Raw genomic sequence first — 24,003 nt, 5'->3', positions numbered from 1 at the left:
ATGTAAAAGAGGAGTGAAGGAGATGAAGAAAGAGGGTAAGTGAGAGGAAGATCAGAAGAGGAAAGACAGATTGAGAACAAAAAACAGAATTAGAGAAAGAGATAATCATTTATGAAAGAGTACAGGCCCATGCATGTCTGCACAGCTGTTCCCAGATCTACATTACCATTCAAGCATTTGGGGTCAGTTAGATTTCATTAAATGGTATTTTAAAGAAATTAATACTTTTATTTAGTAAAGATGCATTAAATTGTATTATTATTATTATTCAAACATCCATGAAATTAATGCTAACATGGAGCAAATCGACAGAACATAAGTAACAGTCTCACAACTAAAATGGTGATTTAGACAACTTTACAGCTCAAATAACAAATACAATCGTCGGCCGATTGTAAATCGTCAGAATACCGTAAATAATAATTTATTACCAATTATTAATTGTTTTATAAGGCAATTAAGAATACTTTACCCATCAATCGTATAAAATGCACAACACCGCTGTATTCTGCGTCAAAAGGACACGTGCTCAAATGTAAACAATCCCAACGTGCACGAGAAGAATTCCAGAATGAATCAGTGTTTTTAAATGGGTTGGTTAAATGAATGATTCAATGCATCACACATAATCAAGAATTACTGTTAACTAAACTAACATTATTAACACTAACTATTAATAGAACTGAACTGAAAATCATTTTGGTTACAGTATTTTTTCAATAAAAAGAAAAGAAACTAGTTTCCCAACCCTTGACTGAAATGTGAAATGGGTGGCTGAAGCACACAGCAGGACTTGGCACCATGCTGCCAACTCGGTAACACAGCTTAGGCACCGCTTACAAAAACCATCACACACACACCATTCCCATGTAATCTCACCCTCTCACTGCAGACTTACTCTAAAGACTTCATCTTGGTCCAAAGCATGTACTTCATGTCTCTGTCACATACTGGAACTCAGGGACTATGCTTGATGGTAAAGTGGAGTAATCATGTTTCCACTATTTTGTGACTAAGTACCGTCTGAAAATGTGTCTGGTGCGTTTGACTAATTTGGACTTCGTTCTCCTGCTGTAGCTGGCATGTCTGAGAAAAACAACAACATTTGTGGCTGATTCATGCAATTAAATCTAAGGAGAGAGAGCAAACAAGAGGAAAGGACACTACTGCTTTGGACACGTACTGTCATTTGTCATGCACATGTTTCACCGTCTGAAAGGAATGCTCTTAAATAGTCCAGACTTCAATAAACCTTTCTCCTGGTTCAGCTGGCACGTCTAAGAAAAACAACAACATGTGTGGGTGCTTTCTCAGAAGGCAATCTGAATGGGAAAGTGTGACATTTCTGACATTTGCAACAGAGCATGGTTAGACTCAACACCAAAAGACTGTCTCACCAAACCAGAGGAGGTAGAAATGCATTCAGGATGTTCAAGGGGAAAGTACGAACGAAATTCATGAGAAAACAGGGGAGATTTGAATGATTCGATTCTATGACCTTGATTTCAGCGTTCAGACTGAATTTGTATAGCGCTTATCACAATACATGTTTTAAAGCAACTGTAAAGAAAATCCTTGTTTCGGTGTTTTAATCTAGTAAGTATTCTGTTATCAGCCAGAGATGAGTGTATCAAATTAAAGGAATGTTCCAGGTTAAATACAAACACTGTGGATCACCACAGAAAATTGTTTTGATTTAACCCTCAGTTTGAAAAAATGTAGGCCTGGTTTCATAGATGGGGCTTAGATTAAGCTAGAATTAGACCTTAGTTCAATTAGAACATTTAAGTAGCATTTTATAAACGTGCCTTATTAAAAACAAACAAAAACATTGAGACAAACATCTTGAGACACATTTAAAAAATAAGTTATTTTAAGATATGTCAGTGCAAGTTACTTTCAGTTAAGACAGCACAAACATGCCAAACACGTTTAGTCTGGGACTAGGCTTAAGCCTTGTCTGTGAAACCAGGGGGTGAAATGTGTTTACAGTAAGGCACTTGCAATGGAAGTCTATGGAGCAAGATATTGCAACAGAGACAAAATATTATACACGTATTATACTAGCCTTGCCTTTGCCTTGCTCTTAAGCTGTTACGTCATAAGATACCAGAAAGAGCAAACATCCGTGAAATTAATGCTAACATGGAGCAAATCGACAGAACATAAGTAACAGTCTCACAACTAAAATGGTGATTTAGACAACTTTACAGCTCAAGTAACACATATTTTGTATAGAATTATTAAAGTATAAAGTAATAAACAGAATATTACAGACAAAAATTCTCATAGACTACAGTGTACGGGTTAAAAATCTGAAAATGAAGTGAAATAATCCTGTTGAAAGTTGTTTTTTAAATGGTTTTATTTATTCTGTCAGATCAAACCTCATGTCCAACTTTCTATTCAGACCTCACCATGTGCCAGCTCTCCCCACACATTAGCTGCATTCATAAACTCACACAGAACCAAATTCAATTCCTGGAGTTATTGCTTGACTGTACACAGAATGAACAAGTTGACCTCAAACAGGGTGAACTAGCCTACAATAACCCTTCTGGGGGGAATATCACAATTTCCGAAAAAAATAAATAAATAAATGAAGAATACCTGTTTTCAACATTGATAATAATAAGAAAAAGTTTCTTGAGTAAAAAAAAGAAAAAACTAAATATCAGCATGATTTCTAAAGGATCATGTGGTACTGAAGACTGGAGTAATGATGCTGATTGAAGCTTTGAATTACATTTTAAAATAAACAATACAGTCAAATGTACAAAGCCACCACTTTAGTACAGCATTAAAGTTAAATAAAAATATAAGGTTAACTTTATTTTGCCCTCAGTCAAAACAATTTGCCCATGAACAAATAATAGATTCATGAGACCAAAGACTGCTTTTTAGATATACCCTAAATGATTTATATCTCATGTTTAACAGTTACAGAGACATCAACGCCTGCAGCAAATATCAGAAGAACCTGCAGAGGTAAGGCTGTTCTCACCAGGGTACATGAGCACTGAATGCACGGAAATCGCCTGGACCTCACTACTCCGAAAACTTTTTTTCTCTGAAAAATTGACTGATATGAGGTTTAGGCAACTACATTCTCATCTGAAAACTCTTAAACTACATTCCGTGACACAACAACAACAGTATTTTGAAAATTATAGTGGGTTTTCACCTCCACCATTGCCACATGCTGGGAGAAATGATGCCTGTCTAGAATGCAAAGAGACATGAGGAATGATAAAAATATTAAACAGTCCTAGTACTAGTGGTCCAACATCGAACAGTGCTGATCGCCTCTCAACCATTTTGAAGACCAGAACTTAATCATGTGATCTCATTCTTAAAAAACAACGATTTGACTGTCTATTAAACCTTTGACAAAATCACATAAGAACATCCAAACCTGCGTTGGCGCTGTATGTATAGATATGAAACATCTTCACAGATATCTTTTCAACCACACAGTATCGTTATTTCTGTTACAAATGTTCATATTATCACAGAAGTACTGGGATAAAAGTTTATAGTTCAGATATAAACACTGATGTCTACAGAAGCGATCAAAATGGAGCAAATCAACTTTTGAAAGTAACTTGGCGCTTCAAATAAAGATTGTATTAATTACATCACGCCAGTAGGTGGCAATAAGTCATGTTAAAAAATGTATTGTCATTGAATCATTCATTCCAGAGATTCGTTCAGAAACGCAGATTCATCCAGTAATGAAACAAGTCAAGTATTTATGAGTCTTTGAATTATTCATTTAAGCAGTTCTTTTTAAATAATTAACTTAGATTAATTAAACATTTTAACATTTTAAATCAACTTAAATATGTTCTGACACATTTTGGCATTTTTTTTGTTGTTGTCTGTTCAGAATAATGGAAGAATCGTGATCTCTGTTTGAAACATGCAAACAAAAAAAATTGTGATTCCCAATTCAACCAGAATCAGAAACCTTGAGATGCAATTGCACATGTGAATTAAACCAATGCAGAAATTAATCTAATTGTTTTAATGCAAGGACGCATCCTGTGTGAACTATCCTTAAGATCATCACCCATCTACAGTAGATGGGGATTAAAAAAAAAAAAAAAAAAAAAAATCCCCTGAAACCAGATTCCCCATCCAGCACCAGTGCAACAAAACAACCACACCTCAGACCTCGAAACCAGAGCAGTGGGATACAAACATTTCCACCCTTATAGTCTCCACGGCAATCACATGTGCTGTAGCAGCATGCAAACAGTCAGAGTGTACCATTACAGGGAGCCACTGTGAGCATGCATGTCCTTGCAATTGCGGTCACGTCTGCCAAAGTGTGTAATGGTATACGTGTCCAATGAGTTCTGTTTCATAGGCTGAGCATCACCTTGACGACAGCATCCGTTGACTAGTTATGAACGTCAATATTGCTGAGCTATTTAGAGCATAAGGTGATGATGACGAAAATGCAATAGTATATGAGCAAGCTAAGAAGAAACACTTGTAGTTGAAAGCTGCATTGTATTACAGAGGCTAGATCTGCATTTTCCATAATGAAATTGTATTTGTAATGTTTGCAAAGTTGTAATGTTTGAGTCCTTGTGAGCATTGTAATGAAAAAGTAAAGGAGGAAAAGTAAATAACAGATATGCTAATAGCTTACTCATGTTTATTTGGCCACACATCAGAGTATAGTAGTGTGGCTCCTCTGCCAAAGTGCCAGACACAGGTCAAGGTTATTGTATTTAGCCCAGAAGCTTACAGTCTGCTTAAGACAGGAGAAGAACGTGACGCCGTTACAGATGAATAAGAGCCACATATGCTCTATGAGCAAGAAAAACGAGAAAAGACTCTACCTGACAGTTCATCGCCTGACAGAACCAGGCTGTCAACTCTCTCACTAAGCCAAAGGAGGAGAAAAATGTCTCCTTTTGCCCTTCTGTGTGAAGAAAAACCACCCCATCTCTGAAAGCACGCAAGGAGACGGCTCTGAGGAACATTAATGGCACATCCTGTCACTGGGGTTGGAGAGCTGGGGGGTAAAGCAAAGAGGGAAGACACACACACACACTTGCACACACGCATCAACACAGATACAAAACACACAATACAGAACGCACAGCACAGTCAAGGAAAACCTGGAAATATCAGATTTTTATATTGTGTAAAGTAAAAGTCAATGAAATTGGTATTAATAAATATATTTTTCTGCTTTCATGTAATATATTTTTTTCTGCTTTTCTGCTCAAACATATTTAATTAGCTAGATGCTATGCATGGACAGCAAAACTGGTCACCAGCAAACTAGTAAACATCAAATAAACAAAATTTTAGTAATAATATTTTTAATAACCAAAGAAACAAAATTGACATTTTAGTCAAATTTGCTGTCACGCCGCCAGCAGTATTAGAAACACCCTCGAGGCAGCAATAATTTGTTTTATGTCATAAAATAATAAAAAAAAAAAATGTCATAAAATTAAAATATTAAAAACTTTGCGCGGTTAACTGTGGAAATGCGTCATTACAGTACGTGAAAAGGGTCCATGGGGTACAGCTTATACACTGGTCAAAATCGGGCAACTCCCCTAATTTTTAAAAATGTTTAAAATCGGGAGATGCTTGTAACGTACTCGGTTCGGCTCGTAATTCCTCTCACACAACCATGACTGTGACCATACGACCATCTATGACTTCCACGTGATAACACCTGCAAGCTCGTACAACAGCAAAAATCGTACTGTTTATGCCTGTCATTCTGTTGCTAGCCCGACCAAACAAATTTCCAACTCCAAAAAATTTCCAAAAGACAATTTAAAATTGATTTGCTAATAAATCATCATTCAACAAATTTGTTAGTCAGTCTGAATGATTCAATTAAATGAACAGACTTAAATGATTCACATGACTCACAAATCGGATCATACTGGCTTACAAGCATGTTGTTCTCTACACACGAGCAGTATGGAATTTCCATGCTGGTCTGGTTTAGTTTATGCTGGTTTAGCTGGTAGTTGCAAAAAAAAAAAAAAAATCTTTACATGAAGCACTATTGCAAAAGATTTTCCTTGTTTTACGTCACTATGCGACAGGAAGCTTGCGCTCCAGACTGTCGTGAACATGCTCAGGACTGTAAATAATGTTCAGTTTCTTGCACAGTTGGATCATTTCACTTCATAAGACCTCAATGTATCATCAGGAGCCACAGGTATTAATTTTGTTTTGTCTGTATTATTTGACTTCCAAAGTGATGGTAGCCATTGACTTGCATTATATGAATCACCAAGGACCACGGTTTCAGCTTAAAAAACAAACAAACAAACAAAAAAATCCTTCTTTAGCTGTTCTACTAAAGAAAAAAGTCACCTACATCTTGGATGGCCTGAGAGTTAATTAGCAGATTTAAATTTTTGGGTGAACTATCCCTTTAAGGGAGTGATCTGGAGAAACAGGGAAGAAGACAGTCTTTCCGAAGGAGTGAAAGATTTCAGGTGAAATGAGAAGGTTCGACTCACCTTGCTGTGGGACATCCTAATGAACCTGGCCTGACTATACGTGCCGTAAACCAAGATGACAGATGAATTATTTAAAAGGGTCCAAAGACAGGACAAGGTGGACATTTCATCAATAAACTTTCGTCGCTGTAATGTAAAGAGCTTAGAGACAGGTAGACAATATTCAAAGTTTGTCTAGAAAAGAACAACAATGACTTGCTGTAAGACACACTATGTCAGTACTGATTGGACTGCGGACAGTATGTTAATAAGACAAAGCATTCTGCAGTGTAAACAGTGGAAAACAAAGTACAGAGAAATCTGAGGGGGGAAAATGGAAAAAAAGGGGACAAATTTTATCCTCAATTTAATTATAAGAGTATTCAACTTTGTATAAATAAATAAATAAATACTTTCTCTGTTAGATAATACGCGGCCAAATCCCCTCAACTTTGTTTTCCCAATATTTTACTGGGGGGTCAGGAATAGGGCATTCAATTATGGGATGAACTGTAGTGCAATATCATTCATATTTGTGTACTGAAAATGCAACTGGATTAGCAGTCATAAGCGATTTACAATCATACCACACAACAGGAGAGGGAAAAAAATGGGCTGGAAGTATTTTCACTATCATAACAGCACATGAAAAAAGGCCATGTTTGTCCGTACAGCTGCTGCACATTCGGGATTTGGGATTTACCAGCATAATTATCTCAGAGTTAGTAATCCATTGCTGACCAATCATCTGAGAGATGGGGCTTACAAAGGCCGGCTGTTACCCTACTTGTGTGGCCCTTTATGCTATAATTTGTACCTACTATGCAATCAGATTACTCTAAATCTAAATGACTTGCATCCTCACTGGACAGATAATCTTTAAGCTTCATGTTCCAAGAATGAGTAAACATGGCACTCCACGTAAAAATAAGCATGGCAGAAGATAAATGAAACAATGCAAGCATTTTATTCTTTACTTGCATTCATAAATTTCTTACAGTAGTAATGATAATTTGAAGATGCTTCATGAAAAAATAAATTTATAACAACGGCATCCAAACCATCACAAATACAATCAAGCGGGATTCCGGAAACGGAATCCGTATGGCCCCTTCATTTCAGCAGCAGAAGTTTCAAAATTAAAATTAAAAGGAAACTGCAGCAATATTTTTTGTCCATTATGAGTTATAGGAGACGGTTAATAAAAAATTAACAAGAAAATCCTTAAATCACATCCACCAACACCTGACAGTGAAAGTAACCCAGGGTCAGTCCAGAAGCTACTGCGGTTGATCACATTAAAGGCTTCCTCTGTAGGTAGTAATAAAGGTGCTGTACAATACCTACAAAATATCCATTAGCATTTCAACATAACAGGCCATTAGCATTATCAGTTGCTTAATTTTTGAGCTTGAATTTTGAGATGGATTGATGGATGATGGATGGTCATCTTGTGGACTTACAACGGCCGCTGTGTGCGTGTCCGTTAAGTCCACAAGACTGTAGGGTGTGCAAATTGTCCAACTTTTGCCAAGCACGCACTGAAGGGAGCTCCGCAGTAGACGAATGGCAGACACACGGACAGACAGATCGGTCGGAAGGATGGATAGATAGTTTAAATGCCACCTCCTGCATATAAATTTATATTTACTTTATATATTTTAATAATATTTATTAAATTAATTCATGTTTAAGAACACTTCATTTGCTTGAATACATTATATTCCACTTTAAATTGAAATTCAGCTTCCTGTAGGGTGTGAGCAATTTGATACAAATTCCAGCTCAATTCTTAATTTCACACACTTCTCAAGAAAGATGCTTTTTGCCAATCTTATAGTGCAGTTAAAACATCTACCAGCAGGGCTTAACTGGGTCATGCTAACCATCAAACCTTGACCCCTTGATAGAAATGCATTAACTCTGCCTCCAGTGTGTATATAAAGCTGCACTGAATGCTCTCTATTGTAACGAATGTGTAGCGGTTATTAATCAATTTATGGATGAAATATGAATATAATAATTCATAAGGTTATGAATAAATTATGATTCATATATCGACCCAATGGGGAATTAAACATATATTGTGAATCAATTACAACGAATTATAATCAATTACATATATGATTAGTTCTGGTTTAATAATTATTTAGAGAAACTGTTCGTTTGTCCAGCAAACTAAGTCCCTCACAGAATATTATAAACGGAGTTATTCTCTGGCCATGAAAATAACTAAAGCATAAAGCGATCGAAAAAACGTTAAAGTGACTTGGTCTTCAGTTGGAAGAACAACAGAACAATCGAGCATGAATTAAGTGTTTTAATATATGCAGCTACGAATACAGAGGTTATACATCTAAATATATATACAAGAAAATACATATATATACACGAGAATGAAAATGAAGAAAAGACAGGGAAAGAAAGATGATCAAAGAATGGCAAATTACACAGTTAAACCCTTTTGAGAGAGCCAGCACAGAAATCAGTTTAGACAAATTTAAGGTAAATGATAATACTTGCTTATTGGTTCAAGTCCGTGAGTAGCAGTTTCAACGCGCTTGGCTTGGTCCTTTCCGAGAGGGTTTCTCCGGCGGGGTTTTCAAAAGAGGTTTAAACTTAAGTAACTTAACCGAAGAGAGAGAGAGAGAAAGGAAGTGGTCCTCCCGAGCTGCGCGCGTGGTTGGGAAGCGCGGTCACCTGAGGCGTCCGGGGAGACGTGCACGAGACGATCGGGAGGTCACCGGGAGAACACAGAAAAGGTGTGTGTTGTTGTTTTTATGGAAACCCAAACTAACACACCTCCTGAATTGTAGCGGCCAATAGATGCGCAGCACTATCTGGCGGGCAAAGTTCCTTGGTTTGGTCTCCTAGATGAATTTGCATACTTAGTGGCCATCAGACCGGATTTCGAGATCGAGTGCTTTCTTCACAGTATCATTAAACACATAGAAAAATGCATATGTCAGCCATGTGACCCACCTCAGTAAATAGCTCGAGTCCGGAGCTTTACGGAGAGACCAAACTCGCCAGATTAGAAAGGCATAGACAAGAAGTTATGGTTTACAGACAAAATTATATCGTTAAAATGCACACTAGCACAAATACACTAATTTAAACACTAGGAAACATGCATAGGCCCTAAAATATATGAAATATATATTTCAGCATAGTGGTAGGATATATATACAGTTAAAAATTTATGTTTGTGTGTTTCTGTATGTGTGTCTGTGTGTGTGTTTTTGTGTGTGCCAGTGTGTGTGGGTGCTGGAATGTGGATCTGGCCCATAGTCCACATGAGGGGCCCCTTTGATGTCCTAAGAGCAAGGAAATTGGGCCTGCTGTGTTACCTCGGAGGGCAACAAAGGTGTCAAGTGGGCTCATCTTTAGTAGACTGTTCGGAGCCGATTTAGTGATTAAGAAACAAAGTTCATCAGGTTAAAAGCATTCTGAAAACTCCAAAGTTTATTGACTCTGAACGGATCCATCCAGACGTTACAGATTCCCCTTTTTCGGCCAACGAAGTTCCTGCGCGGACTTCGTTGGACGGTAACCAAGTTCGATGGCACATGGATCCGGATGGTCATGCAGCAGGTGGTTCCTACTGGTCCTTGAGGGAGAGCAGATAAGCACCTGTCCATGGATTCTTGCATCCCTTTGATCCCTTGGGATAGGATGAAGGCCAGGCCCAGGGCGAGTGAGTACTTGATTGCCATGGAGAGGCAACGGGTTGTGTTGGCAGGAGTCCAAGCTTGGGCTTTAGGTGGGCTGGTCAGGACAGGCAGTCGTGAGAGTGCTTGGAGGGGTGCATCAATAGGAGTACTGTCACTTAGCTGGGACCCCCCTTTGTCAATCCTCAGTTCCATTCCTGGATCTAAGGTGTGATGGTGATCCCTGGGGGAAGATGGGATTTCCAGTTCTGACTGGTCCTCTTTGCTTGAGAGACAGTGCACCGCCAGATGGCTGCGGTGAAGGATGGAACCCAGGGGTACCTGGATCCACTTACTTGGATTGGGCAGGCTGACACGAGTGGCGGTGTTGTGCTGATTGTAGATTAGGATGGCAGCATGAGTAGGGGTTTGGATGAGCAGTCGATCACCCACAGTCTCGGCTTGTGTTCCGATAACTGGGGTGCGAGGCTTGGCCGGGCAGCGTGTGTCGCTGGTCATGGGCTGCAACCGGCCCATTCCTTCAGTGTGGTTTCTGAGGAAGAGCTGGTTTGGGCAGAAGTACTGAAAGTCTTTGGTGAAACTACACCTGCGAAAGTGGGGAGCCGGGCACAGCCGTGGGTTGCTGTTGTGGTAGGCTACCGCAACTGAGGTGTGTTTCTTGGCATGGGTGTTACGTTGCCGCCACCTGACATTGACCATGTCTTTGGGTCTGCCAGTAGCAAAGTCCAGCACAGTTTGTGTAGGATACTGAGGACTCCTATTCATAGCCACTCTGTCCATAGAGAAGCTAATTTCTCGCAGCAGGTCTGTCAACAGAGCTATAACCAGCTGATTTTGGGCAAAGTCATTCTGGAGGACTGTAAACAGTTGCTTCCTTGAGTTCGCAGTTTGGATCAGCAGGAAACTGTGAGTGCGGAGAACCACCGCAATACCTTTCCAGGATTTGCAGGTGGTTTGCAGGGTTTGGCTCTGTGTTGCGAGTTGCTTTCTCAGTTGTAGGCGGAGCTTGTTGTGCTGCTGATGAGGGGAGCAGGCTGTGATGAGACTCAAGTCTCCTGGTTGGTACAGATGCAACGGCAGTGGCACCTGCCGTGCCATCAGTAGTTCTGTGGGGAACACCTGAGTTGACTCCTGTACGGTGTCTGTGATGGCCATGAGCATCAGAGGAGGTTTTACCGTCCAGTCTTTCTGGTCGACTGACCGTGGAAATGTGATTCCTCGGTTTTGCAGTGAAGCTCGGTGCTTTGCGTTTGCAGTCTGGACATGACGGTAAACTTGACATCCTCTGGCGTGCTCTGCCACATCTTGCTGCATGCTGGGCCAGTGCGCCACTTGTTTTAATGTCTCGTCCGTAGTTCTGGTGCCATGGTGTTTGGCACATGGTGTGTCGTGGGTGTATATCAGTTCACCCCCCTTTTGGCCCTGTGGCAGTACAGGCTTTGGCGCTGTGAGGACATCAGGGACATACTTTAGAAAGTTTATTCCCACACGCAGCATGTGGTCGGTCTCGTGCAGTCGTTTGTTGCTAGGGGCCGCCGTGGGACCAGATGCCGGGAACGGGAGGTTGGAGGGGTCTGAGTGGTGGTACAAAAACATGTCGAATGGAAATGTTGGAAAGTTTGGTTGTCAGTGGCAGTGGCAGTAAGGTGGGAAATGTTGCAGGAACAGTCCGCTGGCTGCGGGTTGTTGTTGCCACACTAAGGGTGGGTGAATGGGGTGGGTGTGACCATAGCTTGTTATGCAGTGTGCCAGTCTTGGCAAGGGCATTAGTTTGGTCGTTCACACCTTTGTCACGCCCTGGTTGCTTCAAGCATCTTTTCACCTTTTCCCAGTAAATGATCATGTCGTGTGCTTGGGTGAGGTGATCACGTGTCTGGAACATGTGTTGATGTTTCACCTGCTTGTTGCATTCAGTCTTGAAACCAGTTTGTTTCCAGCCCAGAAGATGGCATGTGAAACAAGGTCTGGCAACGTGTGAGTCTGTGCACATGAGTTCCCTGATGTTATGAGCTGAGGAGACGTGAAGGGTTTTGAGGGTAGCTGCTGCTTCACCATATTGACATGACTGGGGACCCCACCTGCTGTTCTGTGGTTGGCAGGGTTGGTTTCTTAACCATCGTACCCCTGCATTTGCCTGTGGGATGCCCTCATGGTTGTAGGAACGTCCATCGACGTAGGCCGTGGGCATTCCTTGGCACGCATTCTCTTTGAGGTATCTGTGACAGGCTGGTCGCTGTTGTTGGGGTACCAGTATCTGAAGTGTCAACGCTGGTGTGCTGTTATAGCAGTTTTGACAGGCAGCTGAATCTCCGCTCCGTGCAGACTTGTGCTTTCTGGCACGTTGTGGCAGTGGCACCTGCTGGTTCAGCCTCCTGAAGTCGCTGGTGGGTCGCCATTTGCTGTCTGGTTTGACAATGGACCAGGTAGGGGCTGAATAGGTGCTGTTGCATGGGCAGATAACACCTTTTCCTTCTGTTGAATGAACAACCTCCTGTACTGGTTCATGTGGGGCGATGTGACCTTCGTACTGCCTGATTAAGGTGGGAGGAGCATTTGGGTGTGTTGCACTATGCACTGTGTGAAGTTTAGTGAGACCACAGCATAAAAGGTCTTTGTCAAATGTCACTTTGAGTTTGTGCAAGACGTTTCTGAGTTTTTGACAGTCTGCATCATTCTTTAGCGCACTTGCATCTTTCTGGATCTGTTGGCCTTTAGGCTCAAACCTTGGGAAGGGCTCCTCTGTTGTGGTGTTAGCTGTCAGGTTGGCTGTCAGAGGTGCAGCGCTTTCCTGAGTTTCCCAGGCAGGCTGGTTAGCGACTGTGGGTACTGCAAGGTGTTTGTCCTCCATCAGCTCCGTTCTGTGCACCTGTTCTGTGGGTACCAGTTTGATGGAAGTGATGGAGATGCTCTTGAAGGATGCTGTGAAACTTGTGTTGCTTAAGCTTCCTTCTGGGACCATGGCAGCTGGTATTAAGTTAATGACTGTTAACTTGCGTTCAAAGTCATAGGGGCCGTGGTCCATTATCCATTCTAGATGGTGGGCTTTGGGAATGCTGATGTCTGTGACCATGCATTCGTTGAGCCAGCTGTGAACTACGTAGGGTGACACTTCAGTTAGCGGTGTGGCTTTTAGAGCAAGTCCAAGTTCCACGCCTTCAGGTGACAGTGTGAAGGAGCCCAGCATGTGGCTTAGGGTTTGACCACATTGCCTGTTGAGCCAACCAGCACCCCCTTTGGTGTAAGGTGGTACTACAATTTCCTGTATGTTGATCCAAACAGCACCCCCTTTGGTGTAAGGTGGTACTACAAGTTCCTGTATGTTGATCAGGATGCAGACCTGTTGGATAGTCTGGCCTGACAGGAAGTTGGCAGTGTTGACAGGAACAACAGGAAGCTGTACAGTCATTGGGGCCCACAACAACTCATTTGCACTGTCCGTATGAGCATTAGAGTGCATCAGGATGTCTGGAAGGACCAGGAAGTGATGGGTTAAATGCCGGTTGTTCCATTTGAAGTTCACAACGCAGATGTCCTTGACGGTCATCATGGTTGACAGACGAAAGTCCAATGGGAAGCGTATTTGCATGTTGACAAATGGGAGGTCCGGTGTTCCTTCAATGAGGGCACTTAACAGCGTGTGGCTGAAGGCTGAGTTGTCTGCCCACAGTGTGAGAATAATGTCTGTTGTAGTTACATCATTCAGCTGTGAGTCTGTCATGACCTTGGAGCAGAGGGAGCTACAGTCTATGGTGGGTTGAAGTGTGCCGGGTAGCGAACTTGAACTGTGCTCTAAGACCGGGTTCCCCGCGGTTAGCTGGGAGATTTCCCGCGACCTCTGTGACCTGACCGTCTGGCTCAGGTGGCCTGGGTGACTGGGAAGGCAGAAGTTCACACACTTGAGCCCAGATTTTCAGTGGTCTGGCGTTCAATAAGGGCTCAAAACACTCTAGCAGGTCTTTGTGAGTGGAACACAGAAACGTGTCCATTTGCGCTACGCACACAGGAGGTACCAGGCTCACTCGACCAATGGTGTGGTGTGTGGGAGCTGTGTGTTCAAGGTGGACCTCATTTGGACTGTGCGACTGCACATTCAGCTCACATCTTTGTGACTTGAGAGTCTGAGTTTGTCTTTCAGCTTCATTTCTCAGTCTTTCAAAAAGGTAAGGACAGGTTTCTGGACAGTGATCGGAGTCTGGGTAACTGGTTGGAATTTCTACAGTCTTTTTAGACGCAGTTCTCTGCTTGGCTTGAGCTTCGTCGACCAAGTCTCGCGGCTGCTGAATAGACATGCTGCTTGAGCAGGCCAAGGCTGCCAGATGATCACTCACCGCAGGGTGCAGCTCTCGGAGAAGCAGAGGGTTGAAGATGAAATCTTCCTCCGTTGCTGGCTGGTTACGTGCTCCGTAGTACCCCCTTTGCATTCGGCTGTAGAAAGTGTATGGGTTATTCAGTCTGCCCCGTTTTAGGTCCATGGCAGCAGGGAGCCCTTGATCTGATGCAGGGTCAGAAAGCTTTTGGATCAGAACCTGTCGCAGGTGCTGGCAGTTGGATGTGACAGCTGCTGGCGAAGGTTCTTGGCCGTTGGACGTTTTGGGCAGTGGACTTTTAACCCCATTTGGAATTAGGGCTTCTTGACTGGTTAGGGGAAACTCGGTGATGTGTGTTTCCCCTCCCATGCCACTTTTCATTACTCTGTAACCAGTGTCAAGTTCATTCACATAGTCTCTTTGTTGTTTCGGAGCCATAACTCCTTTCTGGGCCTGTTTGAGATGATTTTCACAGGTCAGGGCTTTAGTGTGTCTGTCTTTCAGTGTAGTCTCTGCTTTGGCTAGGGGAGCTTCGCTGTGTTGGAGTTTTCCAGTCAGTTTTCTACGCTCCACCTCCAGGTGGAGCTCTGCAAGGGCTTTTTGAAGTCTTTGCAGCTCCTCCTGCAGCTCGGGTTTGGATTCGTCCGCTGTCCAACGCTGGTCCTGGGTCTCGACGAGTCGCTGATCGTGGTGACGATGAATCTGGGCCTGATTCCTCCGGGCGTCCTCCTCCTGGAGCTTGAGGTTGTGGGCGATGGCTCGGATGACTCTCGCCCACTCTTTGTAGCTCGGCATTGGATCGTGGGCCATTAGTCGATTCAGGTTGTCGTCCAGCTGCTCGTTGCTTAGGTGCTGGGGATCCACAGCGTCGTTGGGCAGGATTGTGCTGGTCAGGGAGCCCAACCCGGTCTTGAGTCCGTCCCCATGGGTGCTGGGGCTGGCTGCTCTGAACACGTTAGCTTGCTGTTGGCGAGAGAAAGACAGCACAAACAGAACCAATGCAAGCACGCGCAGGGCTAACGACTTATAATAATGCATGATTATATAATTCTTTGGTTTGGTTCCAGTTAACTGGTGCAGACAGTTAGTGGAATGTAGGCTAGACACTTAATTGTCGATAGCAAAAAGGACCACGCGGGTCAATTTGTGTGGGTGAGTGCCGGATTTGAATAAAGATTTTGACAGGCGGTAGCCCTAAGAGTCCTTTGATGACTCTCGCTGCTCGGTCGTCTATCTATTACTCAGTTTTCCGTGATGGCTCTCACAGGCTCTGCTTTTACATGAACTGAAAGAAACAAACACAGTAGAGAAGCAAAACAGAACAGGGAGGATGCAATTAAATGAGAAATAGAGCAGTAAACAAATAGAAAGGAATCAAAATAGAATCGCAATAAACTAAAACAGAAGGGCTAGAGGGGAGAAGTGAAACTTAAACTTCCTATTCCAGCTGGGTTTATGACGGTGTCAGGCGAGTGCACGGTTGCATCATAAAACCTAGAGGGATGGTATGGATCGAGAGCCTAAGGGTTGGCCCGCACCTGAGTAATTGAAGAATATGTAATATTCTGTGGCTTTCAATTAGGTGAAGTGACTGTATGTCGTAGGCCTGGGTGAATCGTGGGTGCTCAGATAAGAACTCAATGGCAGGCCACCTTTCCTCGACGATCAAACACTCTACTGCGGTGTCCGTGGCCACCTGTCCCCTTTGTACCACGGTGCAACCTCTCAAACAGGGAACACCAGCACAATTGCGCACTTTGGCAAGGTATTTGCGCCAACGGCCCGAGTGACCAGTCAAGATTGAGTTTTCCCTGAACTCAGAGTCTGTCCCCTTTACGGGCAGTTACTCCAACGGGCGGTTCTGTCATGCAGAAGCCTGAGCAGGGAAATTAAACAAAATTGCCGCTTGTTGTCACCCCGGGTCTCGTTGCCTCCCTGTACCTGATACACAACTCGCTGATGTCCTTGCGTGTTGCCCGTGATACGAGGTCAGAATGTCCACGATTCACACACGGTTAGTGTAAGAAGCGCCAGGCCAGGTAGCTCCACTCACTGGAACTCACTGGAGCAACCGTCAGCTCACCCCAGGGCGCTAAAGGGCCTTATCTGCAAGTGCACAAACAGTCAGGTAAACACGACTTAATTGTAAATTTAAACTCAATTTAAATCTTGTTTAAATAGAATTTAACTAAATTAAGTGTGTAGGATAAAAGAGTAGGGGTATAAAAGGAACTAGCTGGAAGCAGATCAAAAGTAAAAATAACATAAAACAAAAACAATCAGATGCACTTGATTCAAATTTTGAATTAAACTCTGTTCAATTAAATTTAAATAAGTGCATAGAATAACAGGATGGGAAAAAGCGAAAAGAGGATAATTCAGAGGCACTTGATTCAAATTTGAATTAAACTTGTTCAATTAAATTTAAATGAGTGCATAGAATAACAGAATGGGAGAAAGAAAAGAGAAAGCCTTCCCTATTTGCAGATTTTTCCTAAAGAGAATTGCTTGTTGATAGCAAAATGCCAACTGATTGCCACTACTTAATTTTAAAATTGAATTAAATGTTATTTAATTAAATTCAAAATAAGTGTATGAAATAAGGGAGGCTTGGGTGTGCGTGAATATTATTGCCAGCCAATAACACACAGGACCCAGAACTAAGAGTGAATAAAATAAAACATTAAGTAATAAAGGGAATGAATTTCCAAAGTAAACTAAAGAAATAACTTGAGAGAGAGAAAAGACAAAAAGGGAATGGATGAAATAACACAAAGTGGAATAAAAATAAAATAAATAAACTGAAATAAAATAAAATAAAATAAAGTAGATCTGTGAATACAGGAAAAAGAATACAAGGGAAAAGAGAATTGACTTATCTGACAGTGTCCACCAGGGGGCGCACTCTCAGAAAGTGAATTCCCTTGTTGGAAGGGAAACAATTTAAATTAAAAATTTAAACGTGTTTAAATTAAATTTAAATCAGTAAACCACATTCCAACAATGATTGGAAAGCATAACCACCAAAAGCAAATTACTTTTACAACTCCCCGCAGTATAGAGAAGCAAAAGATAACTTGGAGATAATTTCAGTTCAAAGTATGGAGCGGCTTTAACTCAGAACGTCCACGCGGTGGCGTCACTGAGTCCACACAACCAATAAGTAGGGAGGGGTGGCACACCTGAGCAGACTGCCCTCTGGCGTCTGGTCAGAGTTACTGCATCCCCTTTCTTTAATTCGTGATACAAAAACGAGCGCGCTTGTGGGTTTCTGACCCTTACGCTGTTTTAACTGCACGGTCACGATTACAACTATAGAACCTCAGCGGATTCTTTCATAAATATATGTGTACCGTTTTACTCACGGGTACACAACTCTGGGAATCAGTCCCTTTGGTGCAAACTTTAATGCACGCGAATATGTAACTTTTGCGGGATTGCTTCGCCGCTGTTACTAATCAACATTGGATCAGAATGCTGATACGAGCTCCAAATTATTACACATCAATCGATAAACCAGACGGACTGCTTTTCCGATTAGATCTGTAACGGGGATCACGTGGTTTTGGGTAGCTAGTCCAAACGACGTAACCCAGGAGCAAACCGGCTATTGTGAATTTTGGACGACACAAGAAATTCAGATTCAATAGCGGGTAAATATAATGAGGCCTCGAAAGAGTGGTCGCAGGAATCTCGCCACGACCCTCTAAACTCGCTGAACACGATTCAATTCGTTTATTCAAGCGGAAATTAATATTCAAAACTGTAACTTACTGCAAAGATTGTCGTCCTTCACAGATACGAGCTTGAGATATCAATGGACTGCAGTGTATTTCACGGTCAACCAAGGCTATGCCTGCAGTGTTTCTAGACACAAACAGCAGCTTGTTAACGGTGCGTAGTGAGGACCCGTGCGTCTTCTCACTGAATAAAGCGCGCATTGTAAGTTAAATCATACAAAATTATTCTACATTGCTCTTTTACCGAAAACCAAGTTTAAAACGTTGCTCGCGAATCCTCCACCAAATAATATATGTAACGAATGTGTAGCGGTTATTAATCAATTTATGGATGAAATATGAATATAATAATTCATAAGGTTATGAATAAATTATGATTCATATATCGACCCAATGGGGAATTAAACATATATTGTGAATCAATTACAACGAATTATAATCAATTACATATATGATTAGTTCTGGTTTAATAATTATTTAGAGAAACTGTTCGTTTGTCCAGCAAACTAAGTCCCTCACAGAATATTATAAACGGAGTTATTCTCTGGCCATGAAAATAACTAAAGCATAAAGCGATCGAAAAAACGTTAAAGTGACTTGGTCTTCAGTTGGAAGAACAACAGAACAATCGAGCATGAATTAAGTGTTTTAATATATGCAGCTACGAATACAGAGGTTATACATCTAAATATATATATACAAGAAAATACATATATATACACGAGAATGAAAATGAAGAAAAGACAGGGAAAGAAAGATGATCAAAGAATGGCAAATTACACAGTTAAACCCTTTTGAGAGAGCCAGCACAGAAATCAGTTTAGACAAATTTAAGGTAAATGATAATACTTGCTTATTGGTTCAAGTCCGTGAGTAGCAGTTTCAACGCGCTTGGCTTGGTCCTTTCCGAGAGGGTTTCTCCGGCGGGGTTTTCAAAAGAGGTTTAAACTTAAGTAACTTAACCGAAGAGAGAGAGAGAGAAAGGAAGTGGTCCTCCCGAGCTGCGCGCGTGGTTGGGAAGCGCGGTCACCTGAGGCGTCCGGGGAGACGTGCACGAGACGATCGGGAGGTCACCGGGAGAACACAGAAAAGGTGTGTGTTGTTGTTTTTATGGAAACCCAAACTAACACACCTCCTGAATTGTAGCGGCCAATAGATGCGCAGCACTATCTGGCGGGCAAAGTTCCTTGGTTTGGTCTCCTAGATGAATTTGCATACTTAGTGGCCATCAGACCGGATTTCGAGATCGAGTGCTTTCTTCACAGTATCATTAAACACATAGAAAAATGCATATGTCAGCCATGTGACCCACCTCAGTAAATAGCTCGAGTCCGGAGCTTTACGGAGAGACCAAACTCGCCAGATTAGAAAGGCATAGACAAGAAGTTATGGTTTACAGACAAAATTATATCGTTAAAATGCACACTAGCACAAATACACTAATTTAAACACTAGGAAACATGCATAGGCCCTAAAATATATGAAATATATATTTCAGCATAGTGGTAGGATATATATACAGTTAAAAATTTATGTTTGTGTGTTTCTGTATGTGTGTCTGTGTGTGTGTTTTTGTGTGTGCCAGTGTGTGTGGGTGCTGGAATGTGGATCTGGCCCATAGTCCACATGAGGGGCCCCTTTGATGTCCTAAGAGCAAGGAAATTGGGCCTGCTGTGTTACCTCGGAGGGCAACAAAGGTGTCAAGTGGGCTCATCTTTAGTAGACTGTTCGGAGCCGATTTAGTGATTAAGAAACAAAGTTCATCAGGTTAAAAGCATTCTGAAAACTCCAAAGTTTATTGACTCTGAACGGATCCATCCAGACGTTACACTATTCAAACAGAGAAAGTCACTGACCCATGCAACAGTTCTGATCCTTTGCTAGCTTTAAGAGATATTCGGCGCAAGTTCTTCTGCTTTGTGTGTTGGTTTCAGATGCTGTGGGTGTGAGTTACCTCTCTCACACTCTGGTGTCAATGTTGAAAGGATTAGAGGAGCCCTAATGTTTCCCATCTGTCACTGAGCCAAACCATCCCTCGGCTCATCTGATCCGCAAGCTGCTTCCTTCCTCAAAATCACATTTAACAAATGATTCCTCGCTCTCTGATTAAAGTCTAGATCTTTTTTAATCCACAGTCCGTATTCTCAATACTTCGTAATCTAACTTTCGGTTCTGTTATAATTTTTTTTTTTTTTTTTTACACTTTTTGGGCCACATATGCATATACCACCTGTGCAGACCTATAAAAAGACACAACAGCTCTTTTCCAAAACCTACGTAGGCAGCATTTTAAGGAATCATGGGCACACTGCTGACATGATTATGCTGCCTTGTAAGATAAATTAATTTGGCACAATTCGAAGGCAGCATGTGTCCTTCACAGAGAAGGCATTCCTACAATGCATAACAAAAAGCTCAGTTAAAAAAGACAGAGAATTGCTGATTATAAATATAATTAATTAAATACTGTAGACCATAGGCAGCCAGTCTGTTGCTGGATCCGCTCTGATTGAGTTACATGCATGCAATTATATGGGATTAGGTAGATGGTGAAATTCCAACATGAGCTACTTGCTCTTAAATCATTAATTCACATGTTGAAATATATATACTAAGAAGAGGGGCTTTTATCAGATTTTTGCAGGGTTACATATAACCTGAGGCGATGCTAAATAAATCACTACAGTCGGGGCAGCTGTTGCAGTTCCTCTCTTAGGTCCACTACTCAGTCCTGGATTTCAGCGGTGAGAGGAAAGTTCCATCCCACTAACCACAGATGATTGACGGGAAATCTGCGAACTTAGAAGCCTAGGTGAGGACAGATACCTCGTGCCAATAGCCAATCAAAAGGAGATCAGCGAAAGCCCAGTTGAGCCGAGAGTTTTAAGAGGCAGTGCTGTGCGCAACCTGATTATCGTGGAACCGAATTAGCGGGTGCAGACTCAGCATTTTACTTGAACTGCTTTCTAAACGTTTGAAACGAAAGAATATAAATTAGAATTTATTTCACATTCATATAATATCCTATGCACTAAGGAAAAATAAAAAACATAAATCAACAGGACCAACATTATGACTGCTGATAATAAAAAATACACTCTATACACTAACGTTCACAGGTTTGGGGTCAGTATGATGTTATGTTTACCAAGACTGCATTTACAAATAACTTTCTATTTTAAAGGTGCCGTAGAACGTGTTTTCAAAAGATGTAATATAAGTCTAAGGTGTCCCCTGAATGTGTCAAAATACCCCATAGATTTTTTTTATATTAATTTTTTTTAACTGCCTATTTTGGAGCATCATTAAATATGCGCCAATTCAGGCTGCAGCCCCTTTAAATTCTCGTGCTGGCATATGCAAATATTGGGGGCGTACATATTAATGATCCCGACTGTTACGTAACAGTCGGTGTTATGTTGAGATCCGCCTGTTCTTCGGAGGTCTTTTAAACAAATGAGATTTACACAAGAAGGAGGAAACAATGGTGTTTGAGACTCACTGTATGTCATTTCCATGTACTGAACTCTTGTTATTCAACTATGCCAAGGTAAATTCAATTTTTAATTCTAGGGCACCTTTAATACACTTTAAAATACACACATGACCTTTCCAACTTGATTAAGTAAAGTGTGCCGCATCGCAGAGATAGTCCAAGATGAGCATTTGTGGTTAAAAAGTATATAAATTATTGTTTTTTAGAAAGTGGCCGATCGTTTCGCTAGACAAGAACCTTATTCTTTGGCTGGGATCGTGTAGAGCTCTTTGAAGCTGCCTTGAAACTGCAATTTGGACCTTCAACCTGTTGATATTCATTGAAATCCACTGTATGGAGAACAATCCTGGAATGCTTTCCTCAAAAACCATAATTTCTTTTCGACTGAAGAAAGAAAGACATAAACATCTTGGATGACATGAGGGTGAGCAAATTATCAGGAAACTTTATTTCTGAAATGAACTAATCCTTGTTACATAAAAGTATAAAAAAAAAATCTTACCAACCCTAAAATCTTGAACAGTAGTAGTACATGTGTATAAACAAGAATATATTATATATACAGGAAACTTCTGACATTTCCATCTTAAATGCTATATGTTTTTGATTACATTGCAGGCAATTTTAAATGAGCTCATTGTCAACTGAAGAGAACTTATACAGATCCTCTGCTCAGTATGTTAGGAGCAGTGAATGCTGTGAATCAGAATGCAGCTAAACAGTGGGACTCAGCATTTGTCACCCATTATCAAGCTCGAAGCGTTTTTTGGCCACTCTGTCCTCGCTTCCAGACTAGGACCAATCACACGGCCTGTAGGAGCTACTGATGTAAGCCATTTTGACATCAGGGTTACAAGAATCACATCCCAAATATTTGGAAAATATAAAAAGATGACTTCATAATAACTGACATCATTAGCACTGACATCAACAGTTTAACTGCAGTGTAAACTGTTTGAATGAATTCAGTTACTGTCAGTCAATGTGGTACGACTTGAAGGGTTAATTGATTTCAGCATGCACCAAGGTAAGAAAACTAAGAAAAGAAAATCTAATTGGGTGCCGTAGAGGGATCGTTTGAAACTGCTGACTCCTTTACCTTTAGGTTTGAACTTTATATTATTTAATTTTTTGTTTTTTTTATGATAGAGGACAGAAAACAATGGGGAACACAACTGCGAAAAGCTGCAAACTGGATTAGATGTCAATCATTACTTTTTTAAATGAATGTTCACAGTCTTCTTGTACATAATTTATAGGTACACGCAATTACAAAGAAAAATTTTTGTTACAATTTTATCAAAATGGACTGAACTTTCTCCACATCTGAAACAACTATCCTTTTTGGGTGATGCCATAAATCCCTCTTACTTTTCGGCCCCTTCCCAACAAACACCTGGCTTCATCCTTGTACATATCAGTCACTTTTTACAATCCAATTAGTTCCTCTGCATGAAGTCAAGTCTCACTCTGCATATTTTCTCAGTGAATATCTGTTTCGCGATACATTTTGGCAGCATCCATAGGTCATAGGCAGTGAAGACATGATAGACATTATCAGCATTTCATAATGCAAAAGACACTGTAACGGTTGCCTCTCTTTGGGGAGCATAATGTCACCACAATCCCAGTGTTGCTCTCTCTCACGACACCCGTCACATACGTCTCTTGGCATCGGCACACAGTGTGAATTGTCACAGTTACATTACAAATATAAAGGCACGTGACAAACAGGGGCTTTAATAAGTAGGAACTGCCAAAATTAGCATCAGCTCAGCAGGACCTCTACAGTTAAGCAGCAATTGACTTTGGAAACAAAAAAAATATATATTACAAAAATAAAAATAAAAAAACTCACGAATCAGAAGACTTTAATAATGTTAAAAGATAGGCTGTACACAGGGACATCCACATGGAGGCTAGGGAGAAGAGGCTGCAGTGTCACAAGTAAAGGGAATGAAATATTTAGAGAGTATGTGGTTTATATACGTAGCACTACAGTGATGCCTACTCTTTCTGAGACCTTGGTTTCCGTAAGTATTTTGCCTGTTCATCTTCTCTCTAGGGTTTTTTTTTCTCTAAACCATGAACCAAACCAGTCAGCTCTAATTACAATTACAGAAGCAATATAGCATTTAAAAATGGTACATGACAGACTGTGTACCTAAATTCACTTATTCACTTACATTAATTTTTGAAATATGATCATTTACACAGTTACTGTCATAACTTGTATCATGACAAATTTATTTAAACATATATTCAATAATTAAAACATTACAAACAGGTAAAGAAAAA

The 24,003-nt window shown here is 41.2% G+C and overlaps 1 protein-coding gene across 2 annotated transcripts in view; it reads right to left on the bottom strand.

Moving 5' to 3' along the window:
• Positions 1-24,003, bottom strand: part of znf385b (zinc finger protein 385B) — a 162,292-nt gene that overhangs the window by 130,839 nt on the left and 7,450 nt on the right. The window lies entirely within an intron of this gene.

Source organism: Chanodichthys erythropterus, chromosome 14 (assembly GCF_024489055.1).
Source record: "Chanodichthys erythropterus isolate Z2021 chromosome 14, ASM2448905v1, whole genome shotgun sequence".
In the NCBI taxonomy this organism is placed as follows: Eukaryota; Metazoa; Chordata; class Actinopteri; order Cypriniformes; family Xenocyprididae; genus Chanodichthys; species Chanodichthys erythropterus.
The sequence above is the reverse complement of the archived record's forward strand: the minus strand, read 5'-3'. Positions and strand labels throughout refer to the sequence as shown.